The sequence below is a fragment of the Cervus canadensis genome, chromosome 27 (assembly GCF_019320065.1).
Source record: "Cervus canadensis isolate Bull #8, Minnesota chromosome 27, ASM1932006v1, whole genome shotgun sequence".
NCBI classification, from domain to species: domain Eukaryota; kingdom Metazoa; phylum Chordata; class Mammalia; order Artiodactyla; family Cervidae; genus Cervus; species Cervus canadensis.
In genome coordinates this window covers 1,645,435-1,658,288 of record NC_057412.1, presented here as the reverse complement: position 1 = coordinate 1,658,288, position 12,854 = coordinate 1,645,435, and the positions used below count along the sequence as shown (strand labels likewise).

At 46.0% G+C, this 12,854-nt stretch overlaps 1 pseudogene; it reads left to right on the top strand.

The window, feature by feature from the left end:
• The first annotated feature begins 190 nt into the window (after positions 1-190).
• LOC122428876 lies at positions 191-645 on the top strand (annotated as a pseudogene).
• The last annotated feature ends 12,209 nt before the right edge of the window (positions 646-12,854 follow it).

Genomic DNA, 12,854 nt, shown 5'->3' with positions numbered 1-12,854 from the left:
GCGTTTTGCAGGACTGGCAGATGGTCCCCAAAGGTCACCATAACCTTTCCCAGCTCAGTGAGTGGCAGCGGTGACTTAGGCCAAAACCTGGGAGGCATCTTCCTCTCTCTCTCTAACCTGCATCCAATCTGTCGGCAAATCCTAAACTTGAAAGCATCTCTCTCTCCTTTGGCACCAGACCGCCTACATCATGGGTTGTGTGCATGCTCCCCGGAAAGGCCTGTCCCAGTTGGCCCTGTCCCACCACCACAGCGTCTCCACCTGGCTGAAGCTGATGCCTGAGGACACGAAAGAGCAGACCTACAAACTGGTCGAGAAGAGCCTGACTCCCTCACGAATCGGGCTGGTCCTCAGAGACTCACATGCTGTTACACAGTACATTCTGTGACAGGCAGTAAAATCTTGAGAATTCTTAAATCCAAAGGACTTGCTCCTAATTTTCCTGAGGATCTCTATCATTTAATTAAGAAAGCCGTCGCTGTTCAAAAGCATCTTGAGAGGAAAAGAAAGGATAAAGATGCTCAATTGCGTCTGATTCTGACTGAGAGCCATATTCACTGGTGGGCTTGATATTACAAGACCAAACAAGTCTTTCCCCTCAACTGGAAATACGAGTCATCTGCAGCCTTTGGCTTGATTGCATAAATTTGTCTGTTGTATTCAAGCAATAAAACTAGAAAGAAAGGAGCTTCCCAGGTGGCTCAGTGGTAAAGAATTTGCCTGCCAAGGCAGGAGACACAGATTCGATCCCTGGGCCAGGAAGATGCCTCAGAGCTACTAAGCCCAAGCCCTACGACTACTGAGCCTCCCTGGGCCAGGAAGATGCCTCAGAGCTGCTAAGCCCAAGCCCTACAACTACTGAGCCCACATGCCACAAGCCTGCACACCGTAGAGTGTGTGCTTCACAACAAAAGAAGCTCCCACAGTGAGGAGCCTTCACACCATAACTGGACTGTAACCTCCCCTAGCAGCACCTGGAGAAAAGTCTGCACCGCAACAAAGCCCCAGCACAGCCATAAATAAAAGTATTTTTTAAAGGACTAGAAAAAAAAAGAAAGAAAGACAGTACATCCAGAATATGACCACTTCTTACACCTCCATCCGAACCACCACTGTGTGGTGTCTGGATTCTTCCCATAGCCTCACCCTGGTCTCCCGGCCCTTCTTACCTATGATATCAGGGATTATTTGTGAAAAAAAAATTAATAAGTGAACATGAAAGCAAAACAAGAACTGAAGAGGAATCTTCCAAGAATCTTTCCAGTTCCCCTCCACACCTCCTCCCGTCGTGGGGAAAAAAAAAAAAAAAATAGTTGATATGGGAGAAGAAGGAATCCTAATCTACCTGGGGAAAGAGTAGACTTTTCCCAAGAAATTAGATTAACAGTAAATGATAAATGTAGACACTGACTGAGATCTTCTATGTCCCATGCACCATGAGAATAGCTTTCCCTGACTCTGCTTACTTCTTGAAACCCAACCCTAGGAGGTACTCGCATCTTCTTTTGTGAGTGTGCAACTTTAATTTCTGGTAACTCTTCTGACACCAACTGCAATACAGTTCTGGCATAACTAGCTAGTTACCTCCCCACCCCCACCCCCACCCCCACGCCCCAAGTTAAAGTCTGGGTCCTCCACAGGACACTGTGGCCACACTCCTGGGGGGTCCCAGGCCATCCACACTTCTGATGACTGATTACAAATTCAGAGCTTCCCACAACCCCTCAGGCTTAGTAATTCCCTAGGAGGACTCAGAGGACCCAGGAAGGTGCTCTACTTACAATCACTGTTTTATTATAAAAGAGCCAGGCCAGGCCCAGCCAAGTGAATGGTCACATAGGCAAAGAAGCCTATGTGACTTCTTTGTCACAAAAGTCTATGTCACAGAAGTCTGTGTGACTTCACAAAGAGGTCACATAGTCTGAGAAGTCCAAGTGCAGAACTTCTGTGGTCCTCCCTGTGGACTCAGGCATGTCACCCTCCTGGAACATCAATGAGATGGCCAGCCGCCAAGCTCCATCTGGCCTCAAAGTCCGGAGTTTTTCACTGGAATCTCATTACGTCAGCCTGATCAACTGACTCATTGTCCATGTGGTTGAAATCAATCTCCCACCTCCCTCCCTACCCACCCGTACCCCTGCCGAAGTCAGACCGGCCAGACCCCAACTCTCATCATGTGATTGGTCTTTCTTGTGTCCTATCCTTGGGTCATCATAACTCTTAGTATAAACCTAGGTGTGATCCAAGAGGCTCATGAGTAACAAAGACTCAAAGATTTAGAGGCTCCTTCTCACGAAGCAGAAATAAAAGCCAGCCAAACACTTTATTATACAACAGGGTTGTTGTTGTTTAAGTCACTAAGTCATGACCAACTCTTTGCCACACAATAGATTGTAGATCACCAGGCTCTTCTGTCCATGGGATTCTCCAGGAAAGAATACTGGAGTGGGTTGCCATTACCTTCTCCAGGGGATCTTCCTGACCCTGGTATCAAACCGGTATCTGCATTGGCAGGCGTATTCTTCACCTGAGCTACCAGGGAGGCCCTTATCTACAACAGGAGTGTCACCTGAGTTCTCTTTCAAGGCCCCATTCATCTGGTGGAAAGGCACCTCAGTCCACTTCTTGGGTAAATTTCCTCCAGGAGTAATTCCTATCTGGGGATGAGGAGGTTCCCAGGGCCCCCAGGTGACAGGGAAGGAGGGTGCACGCATCTGGGCTTTCGTCACCTCTGCTTCAGCTGCCAGATCATATAGCCCTTGGCCTTCCAGGGGACACTGTGAGGCTTCTAAAGCAGGGACCACCTACATGCCTGCTGACACCCACAGTCTCATTTCTCTCTGGGCACTTGCTGCCTCTGCTAGAATCTGGAGCATGAAACCAAGCCCCTGTCCTCTTCTAGCCCATAGACCTTTCTCTTAATGCCCATCTGGATTCAGCCAGTGGGGAAGAGGGGTAGAGGACCCTTTTTTCCTCAGGGACCACAAATATTCATGTACTCACTTCTCCAATTATCCTTTCCCTACAGCCACGAGCATCCTTTTCTAATTCAGAAGGAAGGGGCCTGGGTTCTTACATCATTATCCCTCTCCTAGATCTGACAACTACAGCTGCATCAGTTCCATTCCTCACCAAGGATTGGCTTTTGAAACCCAGAGGCCTGTTTTTAACCAGACATCACAGTAGGAAGTTCCTGAAAGCCTGTTTGTACCATGCAATCTCCCCTGGAGGAGCAGAACCTGCTTCTGATGCAGAGAGAGACCTAGAGGATGAGAGCCATTTGACGTGGTTCCACACTCACCCCAGGCTTCCCTGGTGGCTCAGATGATGTAGAACCTGCCTGCAATGCAGGAGGTCTGGGTTGGATCCCTGGGTTGGCAAGATCACCTGGAGAAGGGAATGGCTACCCATTCCCATTTTCTTGCCTGGAGAATTCCATGGACAGAGGAACATCGCAGGCTATAGTCCATGGGGTCCCAAAGAGTCGGACATGACTGAGTGACCAACACACACACACACACATGCACACACTCTTCCCCGGTCAGTGTGATCCACTCCAGTTTTTCTGTGAGCTTCTCTTTGCACTGACTTCTGCTAAAATGCACTTATTCCTCTTTTGTTGTTGTTGCTATCCAGCTGCTAAGTCCTTCCCGTCTCTTTGTGACCCCGTGAACTGCAGCGTGCCAGGCTCCCCTATGCTCCACTATCTCCCAGAGTTTGCTCAGATTCATGTTCACTGAGTCAGTGATGCTATCTAACCATCTCATCCTCTGCCACCACCTTCTCCTCTCCTTAAAGACTAATTTTTTTTAAACTTTTCTATTTTGCTTTGGAGTATAGCGGATTAACAAACAGTGTTGGATATTAACAGTTTCAGGGGAACAGTGAAGGGACTGAGCCATATATATATAGGTATCCATTCTCCCCAAACTCCTTTCCCATCCAGACTGTCACATAACATTGAGCAGAGTTCCCTGTGCTGCATAGCAGGTCCTCGTTGGTTATCCACTTTAAATATAGCAGTGTGTACATGTCCATCCCAAACTCCCTAACTACGCCTCCCCCCACTCCCCCAGGCTTCTCCTCTCCTGGCAACCATAAGGTCGTTCTTGAAACCTGTGAGTCTGTTCCTGTTTGTAAAGACTAATATTTTCATATATTTTCCATTTTCCAAAGTACTTTCTCCTACCTTGCCTTACCTTGTGAGGTAACAACCAACTGGTCATCTCCAATGAGAAAATGTGCTCACGGTCTCAAGTGGCATGTGGAAATCAGCTGAGTTGCAAAAAGCTGCCAGCCACCTCGTGCACCGGCTGAGTGATCAACTCAGTAACTTGCTGAATTGACAGATAATGTATGGAAGTCTTCATCTCCCTGTGGATTCACTAGAGTTCCACTCCAGTCTTTTCACTGCAGCTAATTTTCTCTAAATTTGTTGGCCCAGCACAGCTGTATGTTGGCCCTTCTGGTGCTTCGCGTTTCTGGGGTCAAGCACTTGCCCATCACGTTTTTACATATGAACGCATGAGTTCAGCCCTGTGTATGAGTTTCACCGTCCTCTCTGTCTGCAGACGTACGTCCTGCCACTAGTCTGTCTCTGCCTTTGGTGGAGAAGCCAAAATCTGTTCAGACCCAGACTGAGGAATCTATTTACCAGTTTTTGTAAAGGGTTTTTCTGTGAATTAACTTTCTGCCAACTCAACTGGAGCCCCAGTAACCAGCAGAACCAAGAGAACTTGAAGGCAAAGTGCCATGCTGTTTGTTGTGGAGGTTGGGGGATAAATTAGCAGTTTGGAATTAACATATACAGACTACTCTATATAAAATAATCAACAAGGACCTACTGTATAGCCCAGGGAACTCTACTCAATACTCTATAATGACCTATATGGAAAATGAACCTGAAAAAGAATGGATATATGTATATGCATAATTGAATCACTTTGCTATATACCTGAAATGAGCACGACATTGTAAATCAACTATATTCCAAGATAAAATAAAAATTAAATTTCAGAAGTAGAAAAAAAAGTGCTATGCTGTGGTCCTCTGACCCTGTTGCCTCTGTTGAGCTTATATGATGTGAGCCCCTAGCCATTCATTGGGGCTTTTATTCATCCTTCATGCTCCAGCCTGTGTGGCCTCCAGGCGGTTCTGGAACCTCCGATTCAGCCTTGGGGCATCACCCCAGGCAGGCCTGCTCTGAGCCTTCCTGTGTTTGCTCTGCATCTCCCAGCACCATCAGACAAGCCATTGGGTGCCTAGTAAAGGCCCTGCCCTGATGATGAATAATGATGACAGGATGGCAGTGATGGTGGTCACAGCTGGGAGCGAGCGAATGGAGTTATGCGGGGGGGTGTGAAGCTAGACAGCAAAACCTCCTGATGCCGAAATTCACACAGCTGCTGACTCCTCCCTAGAATGGGATGGAAAAGCTCCTCCCAGGAGACAGCCCATCTCTCTATGTCTGTAGCAGAGTATTTTGGAAAGAGTTTCCCAAACGTGTGCTTCCAGACCCAAGGCACATGAAAGGGGTGGCTATATGCCCCCTTTAAAAAAAAATGTGCTTCTAATAGTGATTCATCAGAAATCTATAGGAATGAGAGGGTCGTCACTATAGTGCATGTAAGATGGCCATCCTCTCTTCCTGCACCTTCATTGAGCGGTGGAGTCTATTTCGGCCTCTCGCATTGACTCTGAGCTGGCCTTAAGAGTGGCATTTACCAATAACATGGGGGGGAGCTAGCTACCTGGTACCCATTCCGGGTCCCATGCTCTCAATGCCCATCTGCTGTCTCATAAGGCGGAGACCCGCATGGTGAGGCCGTGCAGAGAGAGGACTGGGGGATGAGTGGGTACTTTGGACATTTCAGCCTCAACTGAATGTAGCCACATATATGATCCGATCTGACATCGCCTGGAACAGAGCAGCCAGCTAAGTCCCATCTCAGCTCTTAAACCATAGAACCCTGAGAACTAGTACATTGTTATTGTTTTAAGGCAGCCACCAAATTTTGGAGCGATGTGCTACACAGAAATATGTCACATGTTCTTGTTCTGCTGGAGACAACAGGACGCTAAAAGAACCCGTTGCAAACCCTGCAGAATCAGCGCCTCTAGCGGAACCCCATTAAAAAGCCTTTCCAGTCAGGTCTGGTCCATCTTAGGGACAGATGTGAAGAACAGTGCAGTCAGAGGAACCTTGGTTCTGGTTGAACTAATGGCCCCTTAGACTCCTAGCCAGGCCCAAGCATTCCCCAGGCATGCACTCAAATATTTATGGCGACTGGCACATGATATGGATGAATGGAGTGGGTGGAGTGTTTGCAAATCAATTACAGAGGAGTGAATATTCTTCACTTCCAAAAAGACCAATGTCTTCTCCCATTTTTCTTGAAAGAGACAGCCTTCCCTGGGTATTCTGTTGTCACTTCTGCTAGCGACACACATTACTAAGCCACTGAGTTGTGTCCGACTCTTTGCAACCCCTTGGACTGCAACCTGCCAGGCTCCTCTGTCCATGGGGTTTCCCAGGCAAGAATACTTGAGTGGGTTGCCGTTTTCTCCTCCAGGGGATCTTCCTGACCCAAGGATCGAATCTGTGTCTCCTGCCCTGCAAGCAGATTCTTTACTACTGAGTTCACCTGGGAAGCCCGAATTCTGCTGGAGGCATAGTAAAAGAGAAACAATCTGTCCCATCAGACAAACAACAGTCCAAGGGCAACTACAAACGACCAGTGACCCTGGCTTCAGCCTCAGGGAGGTAACGGGGCGGTAGTGTAGTGGACACTGTGGTGTGCTGCCCAGACGCCCTGCAGGATGGACACGCTGATCAGACTGTGGACGCTGGTGGCGCTCTGCAAGGTCATTCTCTGGGAACTGTCCTCAGCTGAAAATAGCCATTTTGCCCAAGGTCACGCCCCTTCCTGGGGACAGCCCATGTCCAGGGACGGTCAAAGTGGGATATAAAGTGCTGGCTCCATTCCCTTGAGACAGGACAGCCCTGAAAGACCACCTTGCCTCATTCTCTGGGACGGACCGAGACCTTGGTTGTGACTGATTCACCTCCCTATTATTCAGGTTCTCCATCCAGTCCTTCCTCCTTCATGCCATTACCAGTAATGATCCCGAGTTGTTGTTATTTAGTCAATAAGCCGTGTCTGACTGTTTGTGACGCTATGGACGGTAGCCCGCCAGGTTCCTCTGTCTGTGGGATTTCCAGGCAAGAATACTGGAGGGTTGCCATTACCCTCTTCAGGGGATCTTCCTGAACCAGGGATCAAACCTGCATCTCCTGCATTGGCCTGGGATTCTTTACCGCTTCGCCACATGGGACACCCATGTTCCTGAGACCACTCTCCAAAATAATCCTGACTACAAATCCCCCTCTAAGTTGGTTACCTAGGGAGTCCCACTGAAGACAGGTGGGGACTAGAATGACTAGAAGTGGGCAGCTTTCAACGACTTCAGCCATCGGTCCCTGTAAAAAGAGGTTCCAAATATATTTGAGAAACAAGCAGTTAGACAAGATTAAGCGAACACCTTTAAGACTTCTCAGAGTCTTTCATATTAATATATTTTTTAAGTTTCTAAGGTGATTTCCTGTCTCATGTTAAGCAAAATTAACTGATCAGTTCACTTCAATTCATTCGCTCAGTCATGTCCAACTTTTTGCAACCGCATGGACTGCAGCACGCCAGGACTCCTTATCCATCACCAACTCCTGGAGCTTGTTAAAACTCATGTCCATTGAGTCTGTGATGCCGTCCAACCATTTCATCCTCTGTCATCCATTCTCCTCCCGCCTTCAATCTTTCCCAACATCAGGGTCTTTTCCAATGGGTCAGCTCTTTGCATCAGGTGGCCAAAGTATTGCAGTTTCAGCTTCAGCATCAGTCCTTCCAATGAATACTCAGAACTAATTCCTTTAGGATGGACTGGTTGGATCTCCTTGCAGTCTAAGGAACTCTCAAGAGTCTTCTCCAACACCATAGTTCAAAAGCATCAATTCTTTGGTGCTCAGTTTTCTTTATGGTCCACCTCTCACATCCATACATGACTACTGGAAAAACCATAGTCTTGACTTTTGGACATTTGTTGGCAAAGTAATGTTTCTGCTTTTTAATATGCTGTCTAGGTTGTTCATAACTTTCCTTCTAAGGAGGAAACATATTTTAATTTCATGGCTGCAGTCACCATCTGCACTGATTTTGGAGCCCAAGAAAATAAAGTCTGTCACTGTTTCCATTGTTTCCCCACCTATTTCCCATGAGCTGATGGGACCAGATGCCATGATCTTCATTTTTTTAATGTTGAGCTTTAAGCCAGCGTTTTCACTCTCCTCTTTCACTTTCATCAAGAGGCTCTTTAGTTCCTCTTCACTTTCTGCCATAAGGGTGGTATCATCTGCGTATCTGAGGTTACTGATATTTCTCCCAGCAATCTTGATTCCAGCTTGTGCTTCATCCAGCCTGACGTTCCACATGATGTACTCTGCATATAAGTTAAATAAGCAGGGTGACAATATACAGCCATGATGTACTTCTTTCCCAATTTAGAACCAGTCTGCTGTTCCATGTGCAGTTCTAACGTTGCTTCTTGACCTGCATACGAATTTCTCAGAAGGCAGGTAAAGTGGTATGGTATTCCTATCTCTTTAAGAATTATCCACAGTTTGTTGTGATGTACACAGTCAAAGGCTTTGGTGTAGTCAATAAAGCAAAAGTAGATGTTTTTCTGGAAATTTCTTACTTTTTTGATGATCCAGCGGATGTTAGCAATTTGATCTCTGGTTCCTCTGCCTTTTCTAAATCCAGCTTGAACATCTGGAAGTTTATGGTTCACGTATTGTTGAAGGCTGACTTGCAGAATTTTGAGCATTACTTTGCTAGCGTGTAAGATGAGCGCAATTGTGCAGTAGTTGAAGCAATCTTTGGCATTGCCTTTCTTTGGGATTGGAGTGAAAACTGACCTTTTCCAGTCCTGTGGCCACTGCTCACTTTTCCAAATTTGCTGGCATATTGAGTGCAGCACTTTCGTGGCATCATCTTTTAGGATTTGAAATAGCTGAGCTGGAAGTCCATCACCTCCTCTAGCTTTGTTCATAGTGATGTTTCCTAACACCCACTTGACTTCGCATTCCAGGATGTCTGGCTCTAGGTGAGTGATTATACCATCGTGATTATCTGGGTCATGAAGATCTTTTTTGTACAGTTCTTCTGTGTATTCTCACCACTTCTTAATATCTTCTGCTTCTGTTAGGTCCATGCCATTTCTGTCCTTTATTGTGCCCATCTTTGCATGAAATATTCCCTTGATATCTCTAATTTTCTTGAAGAGATATCTAGTCTTTCCCATTCTATTGCTTTCCTCTATTTCTTTGCACTGATCACTGAGGAAGGCTTTCTTATCTCTCCTCGCTATTCTTTGGAACTCCACATTGAAATGGGTATATCTTTCCTTTTTTCCTTTGCTTTTCACTTCTCTTCTTTTCTCAGCTATTTGTAAGGCCTCCTCAGACAACCATCTTGCCTTTTTGCATTTCTTTTTCTTGGAGATGGTCTTGATCACTGCATCCTGTACAATGTCAAAAATCTCCATCCATAGTTCTTCAGGCACTCTATCAGGTCTAATCCCTTGAATATATTTGTCAATTCCACTGTAAGGGATTTGATTTAGGTCATACCTGAATGGTCAAGTGGTTTTCCCTACTTTCTTCAATTTAAGTCTGAATTTGGCAATAAGAAATTCATGATCTGAGCCACAGTCAGCTCCCGGTCTTGTTTTTGCTGACTGTATAGAGCTTCTCCACCTTTGGCTGCAAAGAGTATAACCAATCTGATTTCAGTATCGACCATCTGGTGACGTCCATGTGTAGAGTCTTCTCTTGTGTTGCTGGAGTAGGGTGTTTGTTATGACTGGTACATTCTCTTGGCAAAACTCTGTTAGTCTTTCCCTGCTTCATTTTGTACTCTAAGGCCAAAAATGCATACTATTCCAGGTATCTCTTGACTTTCTACTTTTGCATTCTAGTCCCCTATGATGAAAAGGACATCTTTTTTGGGTGTTAGCTCTAGGTCTTGCAGGTCTTCATAGAACCATTCAATTTCATCTTCTTCAGCTTTACTGGTTGAGGCATAGACTTAGATTACTGTGATATTGAATGGTTTGCCTTGGAAATGAACAGAGAACATTCTGTCATTTTTGAGATTGCACCCAAGTACTGCATTTTGGACTCTTTTGTTGACTATGATGGCTACTCCATTTCTTCTAAGCAATTCTTGCCCACAGTGTTAGATATAATGGTCATCTGAATTAAATTTGCCCATTCCAGTCCATTTTAGTTCACTGATTCCTAAAGTGTCGACGTTCACTCTTGCCATCTCCTGCTTGACCACTTCTAACTTACCTTGATTCATGGACCTAACATTCCAGGTTCCTATGCAATATTGCTCTTTATAGCATCAGGCTTTACTTCTATCACCAGTCACATCCACAGCTGGGGGTTGTTTTTGCTTTGGCTCTGTATCTTCATGCTTTATTTCTCCACTTTTCTCCAGGAGCATATTGGGCACCTATCAACCTGAGATCATCTTTCAGTGTCATATCTTTTTGCCTTTTCATACTGTTCATGGGGTTCTCAAGGCAAGAATACTGAAGTGGTTTGCCATTCCCTTCTCCAATGGACCACATTTTGTCAGAACTCTCCACCGTGACCCATCTCTCTTAGGTGGCCCTACACAGCATGGCTCATAGTTTCATTGAGTTAGACAAGGCTGTGGTCCATGTGATCAGTTTGATTAGTTTTCTGTGACTGTGGCTTTCATTCTCTCCGCCCTCTGACAGGATAAGGTTTATGGAAGGTTCCTGATGGGAGAGACTGACTGTGGGGGAAACTGGGTCTTGTTCTGATGGGCGGGGCCATGTTCAGTGAGTGTTTAATCCAATTTTTTGTTGATGGTCAGGGCTGTGTTCCCTCCCTGTTGTTTGAGCAACAGCAATTGATTAATTAATTGATCTGCTCAATTATTTGATGAGAGAGCTTCTTTTTCAAGCATGTCATCACTGAACCAGGTCTTGCAAGGTTTCAAGAGAAGTAATAAATCTACAAGTTTATGTGAAATCTTGTGATATTTAAATGCCAACTTGTTTTTTCGTTATCTCATTTGCAATCTCTGAATTCAACTCTCTACACCAAAGACCGTAAGACGTAATTATGAAATATAGCCAACGCCTTGAACTCAGTAAGCAAAATCTAGAATCCGCCTGCAATGCAAGAGACCAGGATTCGATCCCTGGGTTGGGAAGATCCCCTGGAGAAGGGGAAGGCTACCCACTCCAGTATTCTGGCCTGGAGAATTCCATGGACTACATAGCCCATAAGGTCACAAAGAGTTGGGCATGACTGAGCGACTTTCATGTCACTTCACTTCCCATCCAACCTCTCGAACTCAGTAAGCAAAATCTACATACTCCTACATTTCACATTATCTCCTCAAATTCTCAGATGATTGATCAGATGTGAAAAGGGACAGTAACAGGGCTGATCTTTAGGTAGGTTAGCGATTTCCTTGTGCATCCACTGCTATTGCGGACCAGTGTTTGTGTCCCTGCTGCCCCTGCAGAATTGTAAGTTGTTGCCCTAAACCCTGATGTGATGGTATTTGGAGGTGGGACCTTTGGAAGGTGACTGGGGTTAAATAGGTCATGAGGGTGAGGCCCTCAGGATGGAATTAGTGCCCTTATAAGAAAAGGAAGAGACACCAGAGAGCTTGTTCTCTCTCCCCACTTGGACTCACACACAAAGAAGAGGGTCATGAGAGCACGGAACAAGATGGTAGTCCCTATAAGTCAAGGAAAGCGACCTCAGAGTGAAACCCATCTTGCCAGCACCTTGATTTTGGACTCCCCGGTTTCTAGAATAATGACAAATAGATTTCTATTGTTTAAACTACTCAGCCTTTGATGTTTTGTTATAGAAACCCAAGCTGACCAAGAATTGCCTGTCATTTTTCTTCATAAGGATGAGGTGGTTAGATGTTAAATAACATCTTCGACTCAATGGACATGGATCTGAGCAAACTTGGGGAGATAGTGGAGGACAGAGGAGCCTGGCATGCTGCAGTCCATGTGGTCACGAAGAGTCATGCATGACTTAATGACTAAACAACCACAAAGCAGTTCTGCATCATCACACTGTATCGCTTACATCCTGGGTCATTTACCCACTTTGCACACACTGGGAATTCCTACCTCAGCATCTCAGGTGTGTCACCAGGCGCAGCTCCTACGTGCATGGTGAAGACACTCCTGCTGCTCAGCCTCACCATCCGGCCCGCTTGCCTTGTCCTGGTTATTTGAATAGAAAGCCATGCCTTCAAGTCACTCAAACCAATACTGAGTGGAACAGAAATGATTGTCCCTGTGAGCCTTGCCCAAATTGCAGATTGACATGTAAAATAAATATTGCCATTGTTTTCAGCCTCTAGGTTTTGGAGTGGTAGCTTACACAGGAACAGACGCCCAGAACAACAACTCCACAGACAAGAACATAGCACACGGGATGTTGCAGGGGTGCTGCAGTGAAGGCCCATGGCGCTCCTGCTGGGCAGAGACCCCCAAGTTCATATCACAGACACTGGACACCACATTCAGTGCTGGAAATTCTGCCAGGGCTGCCCGCAAGGGCAGGATGTCTCTGCCACCAGCTGACTGAAGGGTCCATGCAGATCCCACTTCTTGGTGTTGACTGGTTCTGACCCAAACTTAAAATCAGGACGTTTGACTGGTGGGGCCAGGTCTCAGGTGGCGCTGAGAGGCTGGGGAAGCAAATGTCTGGGTGCTTCCTGGATGAG